At 38.0% G+C, this 25,177-nt stretch overlaps 1 long non-coding RNA gene across 1 annotated transcript; it reads left to right on the forward strand.

Moving 5' to 3' along the window:
* The first annotated feature begins 7,280 nt into the window (after window positions 1-7,280).
* LOC123475832 lies at window positions 7,281-8,338 on the forward strand. The gene is made up of 3 exons (XR_006651297.1): window positions 7,281-7,645; window positions 7,720-7,812; window positions 7,896-8,338. It is a non-coding gene; the product is annotated as an uncharacterized LOC123475832 (long non-coding RNA).
* The last annotated feature ends 16,839 nt before the right edge of the window (window positions 8,339-25,177 follow it).

A 25,177-nucleotide genomic window follows, 5' to 3' on the forward strand; every position in this document is an offset into this window, starting at 1 on the left:
TGAATATGCTTGGTTCGCTGATGAAATTCAGCATTGTAGACCAGTCTGACAGCTCCTTTGTTGTCACAATATAGTGGCACCTTCTTTTGTTCCTCTCCGGTGAAGTCTTGAAGTAGGTAACTCAGCCAAAAAGCAGTTTTTGCAGCTTCACAAGCAGATATATATTCTGCTTCTGTTGTCGAGAGGGCAGTGCAAGGCTGCTTTTTGCTGGCCCAGGCTACTGGCCCACCGTGAAAAAAAAAATATGCTGCCAGAAGTTGATTTGCGGTCGTTGACATCTCCAGCAAAATCCGCATCCGAATATCCGACAAGTCCAGTTCTTTCTCCACCGACCCAGATGCCGTAGTGTTTTGTTCCATTGAGATATCCAAAAATGTGAAGTACTGCTTGCCAGTGCTCAACTTTTGGGTTTTGACAATACCTTGCCACTTGGTCAACAGAATATACAAGATCTGGGCGCGTTTGCAGAGCCAAGTAGAGAAGAGTGCCAACTGGTTCACGATGGTTCTCAATTTTCTCTCCCTCGCTCTTCGACTTCAAATGAGAGATGAGGCGCACATTTGGGTCTGCAGGAACGGTTCTTGGCTTTAAATCCTGGAATCCAAATCTTGCTACCAATTTCTCAATAACATGTTGTTGTGACATAAAAATGCGTTTGTTCTGGCGATCACGCTTGATGTTGATACCAATAAATCGCGTTGGCGGAAGTGAATGGATCTGAAATTCCTCTCCAAGATGAGACCTGATATCAATTAAAACCTGCGGTTTGTTGCTACCAAAAATGGCATCGTCAACATGAATTACGCCAAAAGTGGTCTCATCCTCAGTTCTGCGAACGTAAACACACCGGTCAGCAGCACTGTTTTTCAATCCAAATTTAAGTAAAACGTCGTCGAATCTCTTAAACCACAGTCGAGGTGCTTGCTTGAGGCCATACAGTGATTTGTTGAGTTTGCAAACAAAGTTTTCTTTTCCAGGAACGACAAAACCCTCTGGTTGCCTCATATAGATAGGTTTGTCTAGCTTAGCATACAAAAATGCTGTTTTAATGTCGAATTGTATCATCTCCAGGTCCAGTGATGCAATTTCAGCTAGTGTGGCTTTCACTGCTTCACTATGTGGAACGGGAGCAAAAGTTTCGTCGTAATCGATGCCGTATCTTTGTCGCGATCCAATTGCTACAAGTCTTCCCTTATAAACTTCAGGTACTCCTTCGTATGCTGGCTTCAATTTCTTAATCATTTTACAGTTGATAGCTGTGCATCCTGGTGGGTGAAGTACGAGTTCCCATGTTTTGTTTTCCATCAGGGAATTAAACTCTTTTCTGTACGCTTCCATCCATTTTTTGATTCTGGGGAGACTAATGCTTGCTGATAATTTTGTGGTTCAAAGGCTTCAGTAAACAAGGCTGATGCGTGCCTATTTATGAATGTTTCTGTTTTGTATAAATGATACAATGCAAAAAAAAAGGAAAAAGAAAATTAGTCTATTGCTCGATTGAGTTTGCTTTGAAGAAATTGTATTCTAAAACACAAAGCAATAGAGAAAAATTATTAATGTACCAATGAGTCCAATTTTTGCAAGAGGTCTTCCTAGAGACTGCCGAAATTCTTCGTATCTGGCGTTGTATTGTTTTGGACGAGAGGATCTACGCGGGAATTCGATTGGTTGCTCCACTCGTTGTGCTCACCAAGCTCATTTATTGGGATCAGCGGATCATTTTCCATAATTCCTGAATGTTGATCGTAGTTTTCCTCTTCCATTTCAACATGCAGTAGTGGAGCAGCATGTAATATCTCTTGAGCATCATTTTCGACAATAGCCTCATCTTCTCGTACTACTGGCTGGACCTCATCATGAATCACCTAACGAAAAAAAATTGAGAATACTCAACTATGAATACAAAAAAAAATCGATATTAAATTTTAATTTACCCCATTATGATCTTGGACGTTTGCAGCAGCCATTTCTTCAACTTCTTGCGTCACATCATGAACGGGTTCCAGCTGACATGCAAAAGCAAAGAAAAAAATAAAAATTCAAAGTCTGGTACAATGAAAATTTTTTTTTTTTTTTTTTTTTTTTACCAAGCTAAGGATTTCTGTTGTGAGAAGAAGTGGGTCAAATAGACTGCTTTCGTTTAGTTTTTCTTCATCACCGTCAAAGTCGTTAATCAGTAGATCTTCATTGAATATAACGTCGCGACTCGTGATGAATTTTCTTGACACTGGTTCCCATAACTTCCATCCTTTTATTTCTTCGTTGTAGCCCACTAACCAGCATGGCACTGCCTTTGGATCCAGTTTCTTCCTTAAACAGTCAGGAATATGCGCATAGGCTCGACAACCGATCACTCGTAGATTATCTAGATTAGGTTTCTTTTTGTAAAATAATTCAAATGGAGTCTCGGTGGATGACCTTGAGAGTGTACGATTCAAGACATAAATAGAGCTTCGCAGAAATTCTCCCCATAATTCTAATACTCTTTTGTTGCTTTTCATTAACAAATTAGACGGGTTGTTTCTGCTCATGTAAAGAGCACTGCGTGTAGACTCCACTGCAGTGCGATTCAATCTCTCGCTCACACCGTTTTGCTGGGGTGTATAACGATTTGTTGTTTGATGAATAATGCCACGTTCTTCTCGCCAGCTTCTGTTCTTCTTATACTCCACACCTTGGTCAGTTCTCAGGATCTTTACTTTCTTTCCCGTGGTTGCTTCCAGAAATGCCACAAATTTAAGGAAGTAGTCGTCGGCTTCTGATTTGCTCTTCATAAGATAAACCTTAGTCCAACCACTGAAGTCATCTTTGAATAAAACGAAACAGATCTCTCCATTTGGTGTTGGAACGTTGACAAAACCGACATCAGAGTGAATGATTTCACCTACTTCTTTGGCTCTGCTACGACCTGTAGGAAATGGAGACCTATGCATTTTACCGAAAATGCATCCTTTACATAGGCCGTGTTCCAAATTTTCTTTCTTGAGGGTCAAACCGTCGACAGAGTAACTTGATATCATCTTCAAAATAATTTTGTTGTTTAAATGAGCTAATCTTTGATGCCAGAGTGTGAGGGAGGTTTGAGCCTTTGCAGCAGTAGCCGTAGATACTTCTTTGCTTGGATTTTTGGCAACTATCTTCAAATGGTACAAGGATTGGCCAAGCCTTTGACCCACCATAACGTCTTTACTGTTCTTCTTGAAATAGACATCATTGTCGATGAAGTGTGCGGTGATGCCAACTTCTGTTGCTGCACCAATAGAAAATAAATTTGTACCAAGTCCTGGGACGAAAAGAACATTTGTGAGTTCTCCTTCTTTTCTCTCGCCATCCACAAGGGAGTACACTTGAATCTTTCCTACTCCAAGTACTGACAGCTGGGCTGATCCTATACCATTGACGTGCCATGTCCCTTGAGGAACTTCTTTGAAGGTAGTAAAAAAATTTCGTTGTTCAGACATGTGGTGCGTTGCGCCAGAATCAGCGTACCAGTCTGTCGGCTTTCTTGCTACGAAACAGAAGGAAGACAAGGCAGAAAAACCATTGTTGTCGTTGTTCAGGTTGCGGTTGTTATCGAATTTGTTCTGCCTTGAAGATCTTTGTTCTTCATTTCTTCCTTTGTTTCTGCACGTAAAAGACTTATGTCCTGGTTGGTTACACGCCCAGCAGTAAATTTGATCAAAGTTAGGGCCTCGGTGAAAGCCTTAAAATTGATATTTAAAAAAAATTTAAAAAAATTGGTCTGAAAATTTGTAGAATTTAAAGTTCGTACCTCTTCCACGAAAACCATTGTTACCGCCACGATAACCACCTCGATAACCACCTCGATAACCTGAAGAGCTGCCTCGATTACCTCTTAAGCCTGGATAGCCTCCTCTAACACCATTATAACTTTTGCTTGCTGCGTAGGCGTTCTCTGAATTACAATCAGCTGCCTGCTGTTGCTTGTTGTTCGGGTGAGACGCAAAAAAGGCAATATCTGCCGGATTTGGTCCGTTGGTTCTGCTTTTCATTCTTGTTTCCTCAAGTATTAGACGTGATGTAAGACTGGAAATCGAACGCTCTGCAAGCGGAACACTTTCCCATGCCGAAATAAAGTTATAGTAGCTCGGAGGTAGCGTTTGAAGGATCCTCTCAATAAGTTGTTGATCGGTGACAGGAGCCTCAACACTCTTGAGTTCTTCTGCCATCTGTCTCATTCTATTGACATGAGCTGATACAGTGTGTCCTATTTTACGTAAAAGATTGATATAAAACTGTTGTTCTTCCCCTATATTAATTAAATTATTTTTTTATTTATTTTTTTTTTTACCAGGGTCCACTGAAAGAATTTTGCTGTGAGTTGACTTGAATTAGCCACTGCTACTTGTGCATATTCCTGAGCCAGTCTGTTCCACATTTCAGCTGACGTCGCAGATCCTTCAATTGAAGTTTGATATGTTGGCTCGATATTGTAGTAAATAATGGAACAGGCATCAGTATCTCTTTCAATCCAAGTGTCGATAACATCTTGATTCGTTACTTCATTTTCATCGTTAAACGTCTGTATTGAGATAAAAACATCTGATTTAATAATTTTGTTTTTCTTGCGTCAAAATCAAAAATATAATATTCATATTCGGATTCCCAATGACCATCAATTCATTCTGGAAATTCCAACAAGAAAAAATTAATTTCTCAACAACATTCTTCACCTTATGGGTGGAATCCAGCAAAATGGCATTAAAAAAATGTTCACTCGTCACCAATTCACTCGTCACCTTAAAGGTGGAATCCAGCAAAATTGCATTTAAAAAAATGTTCACTCATCACCAATTCACTCGTTACCTTATGGGTGGAATCCAAAAAAAAATCACTGGGATGTGATCGTCACCTCACGGGTGGTATAAAAAAAAATAAATCTGAACATTTACTATGACCAACATCACCTTATGGGTGGAATCCCAAAAATTGACGTAACAGAATTCACTGTGGAAAATCTTATTTCCTACTCAGTGGAAATCAAACCTTAAATAACGATACCATCATATGCTTCTAAAAATTGATCTACTCATGCGAACAAAGTGTTTTGTTAAAGTAATTACCTCTGCTGGTTTTGGATCTTGTCCGAGCACAAGTTTTTCCAACTTCTTCCTTCTGAGTTTGAGCATGACACCATACCGCCATTGGGGAAAATTAATTCCGTTAAACTTTGCATAATCCCTCAATTCATTAGCAGATAAATTTTGAGTGGCCATTTTTAAACCTCATGAAAAAAAAACGTTATTCTGGGCCCATAACCTGTTAAGAATAATATTTGACAAGCAGTTTATCGAGTAGTGATAGTTTACTAAATAAGTTCAAACAGCAGATATATATATTTAAATTACAATATAGGGGAGACCGGGGTTATGTTGGACATTTTTAAATTTTTTCCCATTAACGGTAAAAGTTATGAACATGAAATTAAAAATATAAAGAAGTTCATTATACTGTAGTCATTTTCAATTTTTTTCAAAGCTCTACGACTGTAACTTTATGAACAGCTGAATTTAAAAAAAAAAAACACACCAATAAAAAAAAAAGTAGAAAAGCGGGGGTAAAACTATACAAGCAGGGTTGAAAGCTGGACAAAGCTAAATAGATATCGATACGATTAATTTCTAATAAATTTGACAAGTAAATGAATTACTTCATCCAATACACAATTCGACTTTGTACAAATAATTTTTAATTTCAATTTAATAGCTATGACATTTTATCGATTTAAATGAAGGGGGAAAGTTGGACAAATTTGGGAGGAGCCATACTTAGATGAGGGAATTATTGGTGTATTGTGTATCGATATATAATAGATTGTTCCTTCCTTCCTAAAGTTTTTGCAGTTTAGTCAAACGGGCAAATGGCTTCACATGTCATTGATCAAAATTTGTTCCTTGGTGAAATTCCTTTTTACACAATTGATTTTGTCACAGGTAATAATATTAATTCCAAAAAAGTTATTGATAGTTTCTAAATTATATCTTTCTCTAAATTAGGAGAATTAACATATTGGTTATTTGACGATTGTTCTGGAAAGTATTTCAATTCTGCCACAGCTGAGTTTTTCGTGTGTGAGACTAACACCTATTCCGATAACTCCATTATTTATGGTCAGCAACGTTTAGAATAACGATCATAAGTATGTTTTTATTTTTCCCCAGGTTTTGATTTGTATAACATATGTTGATGTCTAGAATGTAGCCTACCAATCTTACGCGATAAGTTGTGTTAATCATATTGCTATACAAACCAAAACTGGCTATGTCTGATTAACAATTTTTATTTAACGATAACTTACTAAAGTTCTTTCTCTGTTTTTAGCAGAATGCCAAGAAATTATTTGAGAAAATCTATTAATCCAAAACCATCTGAAGAATCACTCCGATGTGCTGTCACTGATGTTCTTAGTGGACGTTGTACAATTAGAAAAGCTTCTGAATTTTACAATGTCAAGAAATCTACTGTGGCTTTTTACAAATCACAGCATACTTATGCGAGTGTCATGGCAGCCACATCTATCAAGAGACAAGATCATCACCTTAAAATATTCACTTCCAAACAAGAAGGCCAGCTTGTTTCGTATTTAAAAGAATGCTGCCTTTTCAATCATGGCCTCTCTACAAAAGAGACGAAGAAGCTAGCGTTGTCATTTGCAATTGCAAATAATCTTAATATTCCTGAAAGTTGGAAAGAAAAAGAAGAGGCGTCATCAGAGTGGCTGGGAGGTTTTTAAAACGTAATCAGTCGTTGTCAATAAGGAAACCAGAAGCCACCAGTCAAGCCCGTGCTGCTGGATTTAATGAGCCTGTTGTGCAACTATTTTACGATAAATTAGACGAAGTATACGTCAAGCACAAATTTCCAGCACACAGGGTTTGGAATGGAGATGAAACCGGAAACCCGACAGTTCTTCCACCGATAGAAGTCATAGCACCAAAAGGAATGAAACAGGTAATGAATAAGAAGATAATTGATTGTAGAAAAGTTACTTTAACGTTAATTCTTTATTAGGTCCAGCAAACAGTTTCTGCGGAGAGGGGGAAAATGTAACTATGCTAGCCTTTGTTAGTGCTAGTGGTTCTAGGATTCCACCAATATTCGTTTTTCCTCGCAAGAAACCAAATCCCAATCTGCTACTTGGCTCTCCCGTTGGATCGTTAGGATTATATCACGAATCTGGTTGGATGACTGGGGAAATTTTCTCGAAAGCTTAATTCATTTTCAATACCACGTGAAGGCCAACAAAGAAGAATCCAGTATTACTGCTAATGGATAATCATTCCAGTCACCTTGAATTTCCATGTGTGAAATTTGCAAAAGAAAACTCGATAATTTTGCTAACATTTTCCCCCGCATTGTTCGCACAAACTCCAACCTCTTGACGTTGCAGTTTATTTCCCATTCAAGCGGGCATTGAGACACAGCCACAATGAGTGGTTACAATCTAATCCTGGTAAACGCATTGGAATAAAAGATATTGCTGGTCTTACACAAGTTCCGTTTATCACCAAAATTGTCGCCGAAAACATCATTGCAGGATTTAAGAAATCAGGAATTTGGCCGTTTAATAGAAATGCTATTCCATCGTCTCAATTCACTCCTAGTCGAGTAACGGATAGACCAGGTAGTTAAATCATGCATGTTGTATTTGACGCTTAGTGTTTCTTAGCATCCGTAAATATTTTTTTTGTTTCTTAGATCCAACTCAGCATACAAACACCACTGAAGACGTCGCAGATTAGGCTTTCGCTGGTTCATCAATTGAGAGCAACAACGTAAATTCCACAATCGGTATGATAAAGAATACAGTAGGCTAATCATAAACTTCACCAATTTCAATTCCATTTCATCATTAAACATTTTGTTTTTTTAAGGTGATGATGTGACACTGGAGAGCATTCGACCTTTTCCAAAGGTGATACCATCCACGGGTTCACGCAGGCCGTCTAGTAGATTAGGAAGTACACGGATCTTGACAGATTCACCCGAAACCAACAAGATTGAAGAAGATTACATGAGGAAAAAAGAGAAGGAGAACAAGAAAGATGCAGTTAAACGACGTTTACTTCCATTGAAGGAAAACAACCAACACCAAAGTAACATTCCTGCTACACGCCCTACAGTTAAACGCAGGATCCAACGTGAAAACAAGATCAACGAGGATAAGGCAGACAAAGAAAACATCCAAGACCATTCCGATACCGAGGAAGGACCTTCATCGACTCGTTCAAGATTCGGTCGTGTTATCAAGCCTACCCTGAAACACAACGTGTGAAGAATTTTGAAACACAACGAGTAATATATCCATTCATTTCAGAGTCGGGCATCACGCGAGCGCGCTCGAGCGTTCTCGTTTTTTTTTTTTTTTTACACAAAGTTTAGAAAGGATAGTAAAACAGCTTACAGACAAAGGTATAGTCCAGGGGGTAGAAGAAGAAGCTGTAAGCTGTTTTACTATCCTTTCTTAACTTTGTGTAAAAAAAAAAAAAAGCATGCTCGAGCGCGCTCGTGCGTTGCCCGACTCTGATTCATTTCCTTATGTCAATAAAGAATTGTCAATACAGAATCATTCAAATGAACATTTTTTTATTTATATAAAATAATAATACAATTTAAAAAATGGAATGAGAAATAGAATAACAAATAAAATATAAAACAATAGAATAAGAAATGTCAAAAGGAAGAGCAGACTACAACAGTGACCGTGGAACTAAACTGTGGAAAATTTTTTGAAGAAAGCAGAAAAAGAAAATCGCTTGACAGCAACGCTCCTCCCCGATAGTGTCCGATTTTCCCCCACTTCGCATGTCCAATTTTACACAAAGACCATGGTTTTCAAGAAAAACGATAAATAATGTTTTTATTTTAAACGGAAATGATAAAAAATTTGTGGCTGTGGATAGAAAAATGCACTTTTCATTTCATCGCGTATTGCTTATGATCTTTTAACCATTTGTTTAACGTACAACCCAAAAAGTGTGTAAAAAAAAATTTACAAAAGAAATCCATATATATATTTTTTTCTCATAGCTTCAAAACTAAATAACGTAGAATTCCTAAATTATATCCCTAAATATGGATTTCAATTCTACACATACTAATATTTTTTTGAATCATTAACTCCTACTAGTTTAACGACAAATTGATTTGTCCAACCTTGGAAACGTCCAACATAACCCCGGTCTCCCCTATAGTTTACTTTTATACTTACTAGATGTAGAAACAAACCACTAGTTGAGAAATCAAAAAGAACGCGATAGAGTCAGTAGCTGTCTAAAGCTGTCTGAGAGAGAAGAGAGAGTAGGGAGTGCTAAACAGCATCCCTATACCCAAGCGCATTAATTTCACAAGAATGAAAGGAGAGAAGGGTTTGCCATATTTATTTAATGTCAACAGATTCCGCACATATTTTACATCAACAAAGGATTAAAATCTACTCTGTGTGATATAATTGCCATGTCAAACCATAAAGTACTAACAATTATTGATGTTAATACCATGTTTCCTAGTCTTCATTTTCCAGCACATTCTGAAAAGGGCCAAGTCAAAAACCTGGTCAAATCTGTCGCTTTGAGGTTTCTTAAAGTATGATGTTTATCCTATATCAAAGTATCCAACCAAAATGTATCGCAAGAATTTTCTAAACGTAACCAGTTAACTAAGCTGATATTAAACAACAATCTGTAAACCAAATTGTGTTCAAAACTCTTATTTCAATATCAAACTTAAATTTTTTACACCGTGTTTACATTCCAGTTTTAAGTTGGGCAAACGAGATGACAGAAACTTGTCTGCTAATGATGGAGGGAAGGCATTAGCCGCTAGATGGTGCGACAAAAAGTGTCATGGCAGCTTTAACACGACAGTGTTCCCTCTCCTTATCTCTGCAAAGCATTGCTTCCACCTTAGAAACAGAGACCCAGCTACAAAACCTTCTCGAAAGAAAAGAAGAAAACAACGCAGCTGTCGAGACAGAAGGCCAAGAAATAATCAACAAACTTGAAGGTGACAAGACACAGCTGATCCAGAAACTCAATGTTGCAAAAACACAGACAAAACGAGCCTTAGAAACAGCACAACAGCTCCAGGAAAAGATAAAGAATTTGGAAAATAAACTCGACAAAAACTTGACAGAAAAATCCAATTTAAGACAAAACCTGTTAGACTTTTCCTCAACGAACAAAAACCTTGAAAAGGAAATTCAAGAACTTCAAGAACGAGTACGAACACAAGAAGACCAAATACATTTTCTAGAGAAGCGAGTAAAAAAATACCAAAAGCTTCAAGTTCAATTCATCGAGAACGAAGATTGTAAGGATTCAAGGCTAGCTGGGGACGAATCAGGAGAAAAATCCAAACTACTTAGTGATAAAAACCAGCTGACCTTGCCGACAGACAGTGGAGACAAGTCACTCCACTACGAGCTGGAAGTAGAACAAACTAACGACTTCGAGCAAACAGTAGACGACCTAAAGAACCAGATAGAGCTCCTAAACCAGACTATCATCTATCCACAGCAAGAAAACCAGCAAATACGGAAGAAGGTCAACATGGGCGTAACACACAATGAAGAGGACACTACAAAAAACACAACACAGAAGATGTCCGCAAATATTTCCAAGAAAACCCAAGGACGATGATAATCCAGAAACTGATGAAGATAATGAAAACGCCATAAAAGTAAACAAATACCTCACTAAACCAATTGTGATGGCACTAGGAGAACTATTCTCCAGGGAAGACAAAAAGACGATCCCAACTTTTAAAGGAAACAGCACTGACAAACTAGTAACAGAGTGGCTACGAGGAGCCGAGTACGTGGCGCGAAACAACGAGTGGAGTGACAACCAAAAAATACATTTCTTCTATGACTGATTGAAAGGCGAAGCCTTCGAATGGCATGAAAACTACGTGGAGGAAGAAGGCGATGACTTGAATTGACAGGATTGGAGAGAAGCACTCTTTGCAAGATTTCAAGACACATTCGACTTAGCAGCATTGGAGAAAAACTTTTCAAAACTAAATCAGAAGCCGGAAGAAAATTGCAGAGCTTTCATATCAAGGTTAAACAATCTATACGATACCATCGCAGGTAAAGAATACAAAGTTAACCATAACCAAACTATCGTCGAGGGCCAACTACTAAACAAAGTAAAGAAAATGCAAGATCACAGAAAAAGCTAAATAGGGGAGTTCGAGGCTGCTTGGACTTTGGGCCTTTGGGGTTGCATGGTTTTTTTATGTTATTCAAAAACCAGTTGTAAAAATATTTTTTTTTGCACTTGCTTATTGCAAATGCCAAAAAACTTGGGGGGGATGAATTTTCGTTAGTGAAAACGCCTTTATTGTTTAGTAAGAACAAAATTTAAAAACAGGTATATGAAATTGTAAAATTTTTAATTTTTATTTTAAAGATAATTTTTTAGTGTAAGTAAGATAAAAAAACAAAAAATAGTAACACTTATAGAAAATTAAATTCTTCATTTTTCTACACTAATCTTAATGTGTCCTGTTTCTCTAGAAACTTTAAGTTTATTTGCAAAAAAATTTGGGTAAGTTACACCTACGGGGTTGTTTGGCAGTGTTCGCTGAACTGAAGGGGAGGAGTTATGGGAGGAGCTGAATAGACTTTTGGTTGAAAATAAAATGTATTAATTGATAAACGTTGGGTGAATTATGTTTTTAAACAATTGGAATGCCGTTTTTCACGAAGGCCATGTTCAGAATGCAGATTGCTCCTGGGTTTTTTTAAATGGGAGATTCTTAGAAATCAATCTATTTTTTAAAGAAATCGATGATTAATAGAACCATCTTCCATCAACCAATCAAACCCATCACGATAATTTAACAAGAAAGCAGATTTATGTAACTTTTTACACATATTGTCACACGAGTTGTATTAGAACAAGAACAAACGAATACAACAAGTGATGACTTAAATTCTAAACAATGGTTTAACTCAAACAAAAGGGATAACCATTACCAAAAGTTGGAGAAGCGTCTGAAGACCTCTTGGGAAACCAGGGAACTCCTCCTACGGAGCCCAGCTCCGGGAGCTCACCCGATGGAGACTCATCTAACGCAGAATCGGGGCAGCGTTTTATTTTTATTTTTGCGAATTACTCCCCTTCCGGACTGCATATCTGCGTATCTTTCCTAGAGCGGACTTCTCCCGATAATTTCTTCACCACGATCGCAGCGTTGTCCAAGGAGCGGATGACTCATCTCTGTGAAGAGATAACCAATCTCCCTTTGCACCCGCGACAATATTGTAATATTTAGAATTTAGTACTAAAATACAAAACATGATTTTTATAAATTGTACATTAAAAGAATGATTATTTTATTCAAAACCAACGAGGGTCCATTCAACCCCACTATTTTCGGGTTTTCCAAGAATGGGGGTTTACACTATAATTTTCTTATCTCCAATAATTTTAAACAAATAATAATAAAAAAAAAATCATGAGATAGAAAACATAGTTGTCTATCGTTGACACTAGAAATATTTCAGATATCATTATTAAAAGCCGAGATATGACGATTTAAAAAAAAGTACTAATCAGCCCCGGTCTCCCCTATTACTGCAAGGCCTCCTACCAAAATACAAAGCAGAAATTTATCCCTTCGGGATTTAAATTACTAAATTACCGAAGGTTTAGAGGCCTTTAACGCAGCACAACTTAGAATAGGCTCCCCCTCCAGATGGGGCCCCGAAACACTTTACTGGAATTTTTTCCACCAATAGGAATGCAGGAAAGGGGGAAAACAGCATTAACGATATTTTAAGGTGAAATTCGTAGATTTGAAGTATGACAAAGGTAAGAAATGGTAATGCACGTCCTTTTATTGTCTTAATTGTTAAACTATGTGACAACTAGCTTGTTTTTTTCGTATATAACAAAGTAAACAAGCGGCCATGTTGGACTGTTTGGGGTGCTTCAATATTTAGGAAACAGGGGGCACCTTTGTACTTTTTTCTTATTCAAAATTAAAAAACTAGATGTCACTATTTCTTATAGTAAACAAAATTGGAAACAGCAACTTTAACAACTAAAACTTACCTTAAATTCCGAAGGCGCCCAAGGGGCTTTATCCACGAAAACCAGAAAATCCCGAAGACATTGACGCATTATGTAAACAACATTACATTTCTTTAAAAATTCTACACACAAAAGAAGCTACAGAAGACAAAGAGATGTCAGCTGTCATAGCAGGGATAACGCATCATAAAAACAACAAGACGATAAAAAAAACTACTTGAGCAAAAATTAAAAGAAGCTCTGTCAGAATTTAAATGTATTAATACGAAACGTGGATTCTCACAGGAAAACGACATAACCATAGCTGCGACTGACTAATACGAACACCTATATTAAGACCATGTTCAAGTGAATGCTACTCAAGATCACGTGAATCGAGAGTGCGATTTGCTGACAATCACAACAGCCTAGAATCCAGTCCGGGAAGAAGTCTCAGTCAAAACAGAGACAACAGTCCCTATCGCAGAGACTACAATTTGTCAGTACGAAGAAATTATAATCCTTCAGGATATAGGCAATCCAGATTTTCATCCCACCAACGTCCTCCAAATAGGAACGGATACCACTACCGCCAAGGAGACTACAACGGAAGAAACTTTAACAACTACAGACATCAAATGCGTTATAACAGCAACCAACATCTACAGCAACAACATAACTCTGGCAACAATCCTCGAACCACTGAAAATTGAGAAATAACCTAATACAAGAGTAACCGAAGAGGAAATATTGCAAAAGAATATTGGACAGATATGCCCCGTACCAACAATCCAGGTCCCCGATAACCACCATAAAACCAATACGTTACTCCCCACTAACATACAATTTAGGATCAGATGTACAAGTAGAAATCCCTAAACTGATACGAATTCCCACTAAAATTTTTCATAAGGAAATTATAGCTTTAGTGGATACTGGCGCCGCCGCTAGTTTAGTATCCAATAAAATATTAGATACTCTAGAAAGTAATGAAAACTTAGAGCAAGTGAAAAATAGGAATACTCCAATTTTAAGGACGGTATCGGGACAAGAACTTAAATCGATAGGAAAATTGGAATTTGCAGTTGCTATTAACGATAATCATATTATTAAACATCACTTTTACGTTACGAGCAACTTAAATGAACATTGTATCTTAGGATTAGATTTCTTATCTAAAAATAATGTGAAGATTAACCCTAGAAATTGACAAATATGTTATGATCACTTTGGATGAGAACATAATTTTGGAAGTAATACCATGCCCATTTATAGCATACCATTTAGCAAAGCAGGCATCCATATACCACTAATCCCAATTGATAGAGAAGACCACCAAGATCTTATACAACAAGATTATCAAAACTTAGAATCCTTCACTCAATTAGACTTTAACAACAAAACTGAGCAGATAACTAAGATTGCTGGAAAACTAGAACAAGTACTCAATGTATCAAACGACATACGAGCAAAAATTGAAATTTTACTAAAGAAACCTGAATGTCTTTTTGCAGACCAAGAATCCCACTCCGGTCTAGCAACACAAGTAAAACATCACATCAACATTAGCCATCACGCTCCCATTAATCGAAGACAAACATACGAAGCCCTAAAACTTGTTGTTAAGACCAAAATAGAGGTAATGCTAAGCAACAAAATAATAAGAAAAGTCACAGTCCTTTTGCTGCAACCATAGTAATGGTACCTAAAAAAGATGGAGGGATGCGTATGTGCATCGATTACAGAGCTTTGAATAAAATTACTGTTAAAGATAAATACCCTCTACCTAGGATAGACAGAGATAAGGAGATGGCTCACCCCCCAAAAACCCAAAAACAAAAAATTTCTCCCCCCCCCCTTTTTCACGACGTAAATCGACTGCGCTGCTCCTTTCGGCCCAGCTCCGGAATCATGGCTGTACTTGGCGGTAAGGATTTCCCAGTAGCGCTCCCCTTTCACGTTTTAAACCATACCGTCCTTACCGCCAAGTACAGCCATGATTCCGGAGCTGGCCGAAAGGAGCAGCGCATCGAATTCGTCTGCTAGAGAGGGGGGGGGGGGAATGTCGACATCGCTCTTCTCTGAGGATAGATTATACAATCGACGCGTTGTGCATCTCTGTTTATTTTTCAACATTGGACTTACTAGGCGGCTACTGGCAGATAGAAATCGAGGAAAGGGACAAACACAAAACAGCTTTCATTTGTGAATTTGGCCAACACGAATTTAATCGGATTCCGTTTGGCTTAACAAATGCACCAAGCACTTTTCAAAGAGAAATGAATAAAATTTTGAAAACGGTATTGTAAAAATTCAATTTGGTTTACCTAAATTACATCATAGTGTTCAGTAATTCAATTACTGATCATGTGACACACTTAGAAGCAGTTTTTGAACTTATTAAACAAACGGGTTTAAAGTTGAAAAGGAAGAAGTGCGAATTTTTTTAAGAAGAATTAGATTATTTAGGGTACATAGTATCCGGGAAAGGAATAACACCAAGTACAAGGTATTGAGTTTAAATAAGTATATTAGACATGTCATTTGTATTTTGCATAACTATAGATGTATTATTTGGTTATAGAGAATAACATCACTAAATAACTTCTTGAGAAAATACAGATTAATTAATATTCTTACAGTGATCCAGTCTGGACAGATAGAGAAGAGAGAGAAATAAGATTTGACAGATGTATATATAGTAGTGAGACAAAGGGTGAGTCTAAACAGCATCCTTTGTCTTGATTCGGTTTCGGCAACTTGTCGGATTCCTTGGATTGCGCATATATATTTCAACATCTCCTCTCAAACCAAGGAACCTGGAATTCAATTATTATTTTCACACATACCAAGACTTTCACGCATTTTCTCAAAATCGGGTTTTGGAAGGGATTTGGTCAGGATATCAGCTTTCTGTTCTTTAGAGGGTACAAACAAAACATTGATAACACCATCTTCTTGAAGGGAGCGGACAAAGTGATATCTAATGTCTATATGTTTAGTTCTCTGGTGGAATTCAGGATTATGAATAGAGCGGATCGCACTTTGATTATCACATAGAATAGGGACAGGTTGGTCTTCAGTTTCTCCAATTTCAGACAGCAAGCACTTGATCCAAACAGCCTCCTTGGAAGATTCTGATGCTGCGACATACTCGGCTTCTGTTGTAGACTGGGACACACATTTTTGTCTGCGGCTGCTCCAGGATACAAGACTACCATATACAAAGAAAGTGAATCCAGATGTAGAACAGCGACTGTCTATATCACCACCAAAATCGGCATCTGTATATCCAACAAGAGGTTGGTCTGAGTTTTCGCCAAGAAGAATTCCAAATTCGGTCGTTCCTGAAAGATAAGAAAGAATTCTTTTTACTGCACTCCAGTGTGCCCGGCCTGGATTTTGGCAAAATTTCGCGACTTGATTAACGGCATATGAGATGTCTGGTCTACAGGTAATGGACAAGTAGAGAAGACATCCGACTGCTTCACGATATGGCACATGTGACATGTCGAGTTTCTCCTCTTCGGATGTTGGCGACATTTCTAAATTGAGACGAGTGCATGGATCAGCAGGGGTAGACGTGGGGTTGCAGGTATCCATTTTAAACTTGACAAGGATTTTCTTGATAAGTTCTGGCTGATTAATCAAGATTTTTCGTTGTTCTTGATCACGATGGATATCAAGGCCGAGGAAGCGGGTTGCTGGTAGACAGCGCATATCGAATTCCTTTGAAAGAAAATCAATGATATGCTTTACATTGGACAGGCTGGATCCACACACAATCCCATCGTCTACAAAGATAGCAACAATTAGAATATCCTTTCTTCTTCGTCTATAATAAACGCAGGGATCAGATTCACATCTTGAGAGTCCGAATTCGACAAGAAACATGTTGAACTTCTCATTCCAAACTCTTGGTGCTTGTTTTAAGCCATAAAGACTTTTTTCAGGCAGGCATACATGATCTTCTTTTCCAGCTACTGCAAAACCTTCAGGTTATTCCATGAAAACTTGCTCTTTCAGCTTTCCGTAAAGAAAAGCAGTTTTTACATCCAGCAGAGTGACTTCTAAGTTTCGGACTGCAATGATGGCTAAAATGGTACGAAGAGAGTCATATTTTAGAACAGGAGCGAAAGTCTCACTATAATCAATACCGTAGCTTTGGGCAAAACCTCTTGCCACTAGTCTGGCTTTGTATCTTTCAGATACACCAGGATAGCCGGGTTTGATCTTGAACACCCATTTGCAGCCAATGATATTTCTCTCGGTGGGCCGTTTTACAAGTATCCATGTTTCATTTGCCATAAGTGACTTGTATTCTTTTTCGATAGCCTTGGTCCATAGTTCAGCTTCATCACTTTTCATAGCTTCTTTGTAGTTTTTCGGCTCAAGGTTTTCAACTGGAGAAATAGAGATTGCCGCTTCCATCCCAAATGACGATTTCTGATTTTTCTTTGCTATGTTCCTCCTCCATTCTAAAAATTTTTCGTTGTGGACTGGAACTCGAGATGATTGACGTCGAGGTAGGGCTATTGCTTGCTGATCGGATCTTGATTCTGCTGAAATGCTTTCTTCTGTGTTTGAAGATTGTTCTGAACCCGTAGTTTGTTCGAAACTTGTAGTTTGTTCTGAACTTGCGGTTTGTTCCAAACCCCTAATTTGCTCTGAACTTGCAGGTTGTTCCGTGTCCACCATCTCCTCTGCAGACTCCATTTCCTCGACTTGACATTGTTGCTCTACAATTTCGGCCGGCTCGCCAGCTGTATTTGATGTCTCCGTCTGTTGAGTTTCAGCATCTTTGATGTCTCTGGAAACAAGAGGGTCAAAAGGCGTAGATATTTGTTGTTTGTTTACCTCGGGAATGATCCCATTTGACTCATCTACAATGACGTTTCGACTGATTTCAACTTTTCTCTTTGATGGGATCCATATTCGATAAGCTTTTGTGGACACACAGCAACCAACAAAGATGCCTTGCACAGCCTTAGGATCCAGTTTTCGTCGTAACGCATCAGGAATATGTACAAAGGAAACAGAACCAAAGATACGCAGGTGCGATACATCCGGCTTTTCTCCATGCAGAATTTCATAAGGAGTTGCACTTCCAGTTCTTGATAGGATCATGTTCTGTATGTAGACTGCGTAGGCGACTGCTTCAGCCCATAGGTAATCAGGAACATTTCGTGCAAGATACATACTGCGTGCTGCTTCCATTATAGTACGATTTGCCCTTTCGGAGACGCCGTTCTGTTCTGGAGTATATGGGGCACTAAGTTCATGGTTGATTCCCATTTGTTCAAGCCATTCTTCAAATTCTCGATTCACATATTCTCCGCCGTTGTCGGATCGTAGTGTGCAGATCTGTCGATTATGTTGATTTTTAAAAATGGCTACGAACTTCGTGAATTTATTGAGGGCTTCGGACTTATGTTGAAGAAAATATACCTCCGACCAGCCACTGAAGTCGTCCTTGAATAAAACGAAGTAACGAGATTTGTTTGGAGACATCGTTTGCATAGGTCCACAAATGTCAGAGTGTACCAGGTCGCCTACATTGATACCTCTTCTTCTTCCATTTGGAAACGGCAGACGATGCATTTTACCAAGCATGCATCCTGTACATAATGATGATGGGAAGTTACTATGATTAATGTGGAGACCGCAAACTGCATTTTGACGTTCCATTTTCATGATGGTCTTGTTGTTTGTATGTGCGAGTCTCTGATGCCAAGTAGAAATTGACAGGCTGGTGGCGGCATGTGACGTTGTTTGAATTTTTACAGTGAGATCAAGATAATATAGCTTTTCGTTAACGCGTTTGCCAGTCATCTCTAACTTTCCGTGGCGAAAGAAAGTTACCTAAGGAATAAAGAAAGTTGATTAGCGATCTTTGTTTAGGTGAATATGTGAAAGATAAATTAGTATACCATATCATCAGAAAAAATGGCTTCTATTCCATATGCTGTGGCAGCACTGATAGAAAAAAGATTTATTCCTAAGCCAGGAACGTAAAGCACGTCAGTGAGTAAGAGGGATATTCCAATACTGTTAGTTACTTCCACATCACCCTTTCCTTCAGCTTGTAAACAAGTGTTTCCGATACCGAGGACCGAATGAGTTCCTTTCTTGATTGATTTGAAGTTAACAAGGATTGATCTTTTATCAGTCATGTGTTCAGATGAACCAGAGTCGGCAACAAAACCATAGGTCTCGAAGTCAAAGCTAGTTGACGATAGATAACTGTGATCTTGATCTGCTGGTTGAACTAGAAGTGAGAGATTCGCGTTTGCTTGATGTTGCTCTGCTTCATGCCTCAATCTCACTCTACAGTTTGAGACCTTGTGTGGACCAAGACCGCAATAACCACAAAGTTGCTGTTGATATGGTGGAACTCCTCCTCGTCCTCGATACATTCCTCCAAATCCGCGACTACCTCCTCTTAAACCTGGGTATCCACCTCTTCTCGTTCCGCGTGGAATGAAGTAAGGTTGAGGTCTGCCGATCTGCTGATAAGGAAAGCATACTGCCTGAGGAAGATTTCCGAATTGACTGGGATGGCTGTAGCTTTGAAAATTAGTTGCTGCATAGGCTCCGCCTTGTTGAGATGTATTCCCATCTTGATTCGTAGTAAAGGCTTGAGAGATTGCTTCTTCTTCCTGAAGCTTTGCGAGAAGTAGCTTGACAGTTCTGCCTTCCTCGGCTGAGTTGTTCCATGTTGTGTAGAAATGACGATAGGTAGATGAGAGAGTGGACAGAATTTTCGACATTACTTGTGTCTCTAATATTTGTTCACCTACTTCTTTGAGTCTTGACCACAGGAGTTCAATAGCAGTGACATGGCTTGTCATGTTGTGTCCTTGTTTGTATTTATACTCAGTGAATTGCTGAAGTAAGATGAGCCTATTGTCAGCTGTATTTCGAGCATGTTGATTTCTGATCCTGTCGTACATTTCCGCAGCAGTAAGAGATGTGCACAAGGTGTCACGAAGTTCGTCATCGGTCGTAGCGAAAAGATAATTCCTTGCAGTGACATCTTTCTCTTTCCATTTATTGATGAGATTGGCGTTTGTGACTATACCATTTTCTCCTCTAGCCTAAAATTTGTAATACAGTTTTTGGTTATTATTTGTTTTAATAGTTTAACATTTGTGATGCTTGAAGTACGTAGATAATTACTAACTCATAGTCAGGTTTAAGCAGTTTAAGTGAGTGATAATAATTCCAACTTTTTATGATTACATGTATAAAAGAAAAGATTAAATTATCTGGTTTTCAAAAAAAAAAAATATTTTAAATGCATTGATTGATTTGAATATGAGTGCATGAGTAAAGTCAAATTTATCTGTTTAAATATTATGTTGTTTTCTACTCTTTGGGAGTGCATGAGAGAAATCGAAATATCTGATTTTCTCGAAGTTACTATATTCTTTCTGCTCTTTAAAGTCCATGAGTAAAATCGAAATATCTGATTTTTCTCGAAAAAGAAAAGAAATAAGGATATGGTAACATTTCTGTTTTTACTATTGAGTATAATGATGATTGTTGGTATGCAAATTAATTTTTAAAAAAATGTCTGAAATATACAGCGACTGCGAAAATCAATTTTACGATGAAAAATTTTAGTGTCATTTAAGTTTGCAATAGAGGATAGGTTTTAACTTAAGATGTGTAGTTGTTTTTGGCTCGTAAAATAAATTAGGCCTACTGTACAATATTACCTCTGCGGGTTTGAGTTCCACTCCATCAATGATGTCTAAAAGACCATGTTGTTCCAAGATTAGTCTCAAACCACACTTCCAACGGGGAAAATTACTTCCATTGAACTTAGTTAGATGTCCAATATCCTTAAGAGATGAAGATTCCATTTCAATGTTACTCTTTTAGTCAGTGAGAGTACTAGGCCCATAACCTATTGAGTTTAAATAAGTATATTAGACATGTTATTTGTATTTTGCATAACTATAGATGTATTATTTTGTTATAGAGAATAACATCACTAAATAACTTCTTGAGAAAATACAGATTAATTAATATTCTTACAGTGATCCAGTCTGGACAGATAGAGAAGAGAGAGAAATAAGATTTGACAGATGTATATATAGTAGTGAGACAAAGGGTGAGTCTAAACAGCATCCTTTGTCTTTAGTCGGTTTCGGCAACTTGTCGGGTTCCTTGGATTGCGCATATATATTTCAACACAAGGAAGTTAGACGCGATTATTAGATATCCCGCTCCCAAGAAAGTAAGATAATTGAAATCATTTTTAGGTTTAGCTAGCTACTACAGAAAATTCATACGGGCTTTGGCTGATAAAGCGCATCCACTAACTGCACTCACTAGAAAGTCAGCGGAATGTAAATGGGGGAGGAACAAAGGGACGCCTTTGATTGCATTAAGAACTCTCTCATCACTAGACCTTTGCTAGGTTATCCGGACTTTTCTCGAGAATTTATCATCTACACGGATGCTTCAGGATATGGAATAGGAGCAGTCTTGGCACAAATACAACCTCCACCTCAATCGTTGGATTCAGCGGAGTCCGTCGGACAGGACCTCCGTGAATCAGACGGCGTAGAAGTCGTCATACCCTATACCTCTAAACATCTGAACGACAGCGAGGCCAAGTGGTCAACCACAGAGAATGAGGTATACGCAATAATCCATGCAATCGACGTGTTTAGGACGTAACTATACGGGCGTAAGTTTTCCGTATTTACAGATCATAGACCTTTAGAATGGCTAATGAGTAAGACAGAACCAGCAGAAAGATTAGCTCCATGGGCTCTTAAAATCCAAGAATTTGATATCATTATTGGGTACCGGCCAGGAAAGTCACACCAAAATGCTGACACTCTTAGCCGCACACTAATAGTACAGTTAGCAAAGGTAGAAACAAGGTCAACAGGTACAAGAGTGAAATCAGAAGTAAAAAACGAAAAAGTAGAATCCAAAAAAACTAGAGCAAAACAAGCAATTTTCGAAATTGAAAATGATAAGTTCAAGGACACGGAAAAATGGATCGAACACAAAGACGAGTATTGCCGAGTAATATTATAAGAAATAGCAAAGGTCAATCCAAGTAAGGATGTCAAAAATAAATTTAAAATAAACGAAAAAACATTATAAGCAGATGTCAGAAGACGAACTGTTACGCCAGTGAGACTGATACCACACATTTTAAAGGAAAATCACGATCATATATTGGCAGGACATTTAGGAGTAGGAAAAACGTTAGCTAGACTTGAAAGACAGTATACATGGCCATGCATATGCATGTCGCCGTAATAGAATACGTTAAAAGTTGTTTGATGCGTAATAAAAGAAAATCGGTAGGTGGAAGTAAAGCATCATTGCACCCTATGCCTCTAGTTGAAGAAGTATGGGTAAGGATTGCAATGGATATAGTTGGCCCAGTTCAAGAAAGCGCTAAGGGATACAGGAATATATTAGTTCTTTCAGATTATGCCAGTAGTTTTTTTACAGTTCCTATGAGAAATCAAACTGCCCAAACAATTGCAAAGTTTTTGGTTAATAAGATATTTACTAAATATGGATCTCCGGAAGTAGTTCTAACAGTTCAAGGTACTAACTTTCTATCCATCCTGATACTAGTGTGTGTAAACTGTTCAAAATCCAACAAATAAGAACTACAGTCCATCATCCACAAACCGATGGATGGGTTGATAGGTTGGATTGAACTCTCGGTGACATGCTAGCTTGTTATGTCTCAGACCAACCTGCTAACTGGGACAAATACCTTCCATTCGTTACTTTTGCCTACAACACAGCAAAACCAGCCTCAACTCAAGAAAAACCATTCTTTCTATTTTTTGTACGAGAACCAATAATGCCCAACGATATCAAGATTAACAGAAGATACGAGACCTACAAGGATATCAGTATGGTGTATTCACAGCAGTGAGAAAAAGCTCAAAAACTGGCAAGAGAAATCTCTTCAAATCCCAAACAAGACAGAAAAAAATACTACGACGTAACCACGAAAATTACTAAATACAACATAGGTGACTACGTATTACTGAAGGCGCCACCGGCAGCAGGAAAATTCATAAATCGATGGAACGGACCCTTTCAATTTTCTCACATTTAGAACATTCCTATTTCTCCTTTGACCAGTCCTATTTCTCCTTGGAGTTGAGGCTATTTCGCTTGTCTTTATCTTACACATTTAAGGACAAGGATCCTTCAGACCGGTAGGCAAGATGAGGGGTAACTTTCAGTACAGGAGTGTTGATTTTATATGCCAACGCCCTTGAAAATGACCGTTGACAAAATGCCAACGCTTACTTTGCTTGCATGTTAAGAATTCCTTATCCTATTTAACTTTTTATTGCAGAATATTAACCATCATTTTTGACTGAATACAGCTCATTTAACAAATAATTAAATTTGATCAATCTAAACGTTGTTTAATTTTTTCTACTGTAAGTTTTTCGTACATCTTGCAACACAGAGGGGATTGCGAGGGATCATTAAGATCTGGGAATCACAGCCCCTTTGGTGAACCATCCGCCTCCCTAAAAGGGTGAGGACCACACCCATCGTAGCCCCTCTATGATGCAAGTCGTAAGAAGAATAAATAATAACCAAAGTAAAATCACACTCACATTTATAAATGATTAATTTTTGATAAAAGAACTATATATTGTAAAAAATTTCGGTTAAAATACTGAAAAAAAATTTAATTATAAGGAGTTCTTAAGCTGCAAGTGAATTAAGCGCTAACATTTTGTCAACGGTAATTTTCAAGGACTTAAGGATATAAGCAAACCCGCTTTTTTCGATGATTTCCCTCCCATTTAACATGGGGCTCTCCAGAAAAATTTCAACTTTCAACTTTAAAAAATAGTCTTATTTCACGTTCGGGCGTCTTCGGGAAATGGCTCTTTCCCTGTTTTCCATGATAAAAGTGCAAGTAACATTTGCACGCGTGAATTCACGCACAAAAAATTCATTTGGCTGATGAACGAAAGTGAATGCTCAGTCACGTAAAATTTTGAGATTTGCGTGTAATTTGAGATTGTTGGAAATGGGGAAAAACTCCCGAAATTGAACGAACACCCTCTTTTTACCAACACCCTAGCGGAGTTTTGTCGGGTCGGATCCCGTGTTGAACCAGTGTGCTTCACCCGTGTGAAGTGTGACACTGGTGAAACACACTGGTGTTACACCTCTTGTTCGCGTGATAGGGCGGGTTTAACACCGGTGTAAGTTATAAAGCTTTACCCGCAAATTTTATAGTTATTTTGCACCGGTATTGTTCTAGTTAAATATACCCGTATAAAGCTCAAATTTGTCCCAGTGTACTTCTCTGATTATCCCTACTATATTAACCGGAGTAATACACTAATATGTAACTGGTGCACTTCTACAGCTGAAATTTTTGTATAATGGGTGCATAAACCCGTATCAAACCCTTTACATGTACTGGTGATTTTCTCCAGTTTTAATCTCATGCTATTTGTTGGTAGATCACACTAGTGTTACCCTATTGCATTTGTTTGGTGCATCGCACTGGTTTTGAACCCTTCAAACATACCAGTTTTCACAGTTACAATCTTGGTCCGTCTCTTTCACGAGTGCAAACAAGCTAGACATTTTCAGTAAACAGACAAGTGCTTTTTACTGCCACGTATTTTATTTCTATTGTACTGCTGAATGAAAAAGCATGACATTAGGGCACAAAACAAGTAATTGATTGACTGATGCAGTCCAGAAGGTCTAATAACCATGAAATGTTAAATAAAAATTGTCACAATGTAAAAACCTAACATTGGAATCTTCTTAGTATACCAACGACAAACAAATTAAAGACTAAAACAGTTAACTAATGCTTGAAGTAACAAATTCACACAAACTCGCCAACAGGAATTCCCAACTGACATGCACGAGGAATAATTAAACATTAGTCGGGAAATATTAAATTAATAAGCTTAGTTTTACCATCGGCGTTATTCACCACTAAATGCGATCACCACGCGAAAAGTCTTTTTTCCAAGTTCGACTGCGCTTTTGCAGCTCGGAGAATTCTAAAGGTATGGAAAGTCAAATAGCAAAAGACGATTGATAAGCGACAGCAAAAGCATTCTTACTGCTGGTATCCATGGCTACCA

Source organism: Daphnia magna, linkage group LG9 (genome assembly GCF_020631705.1).
Source record: "Daphnia magna isolate NIES linkage group LG9, ASM2063170v1.1, whole genome shotgun sequence".
In the NCBI taxonomy this organism is placed as follows: domain Eukaryota; kingdom Metazoa; phylum Arthropoda; class Branchiopoda; order Diplostraca; family Daphniidae; genus Daphnia; species Daphnia magna.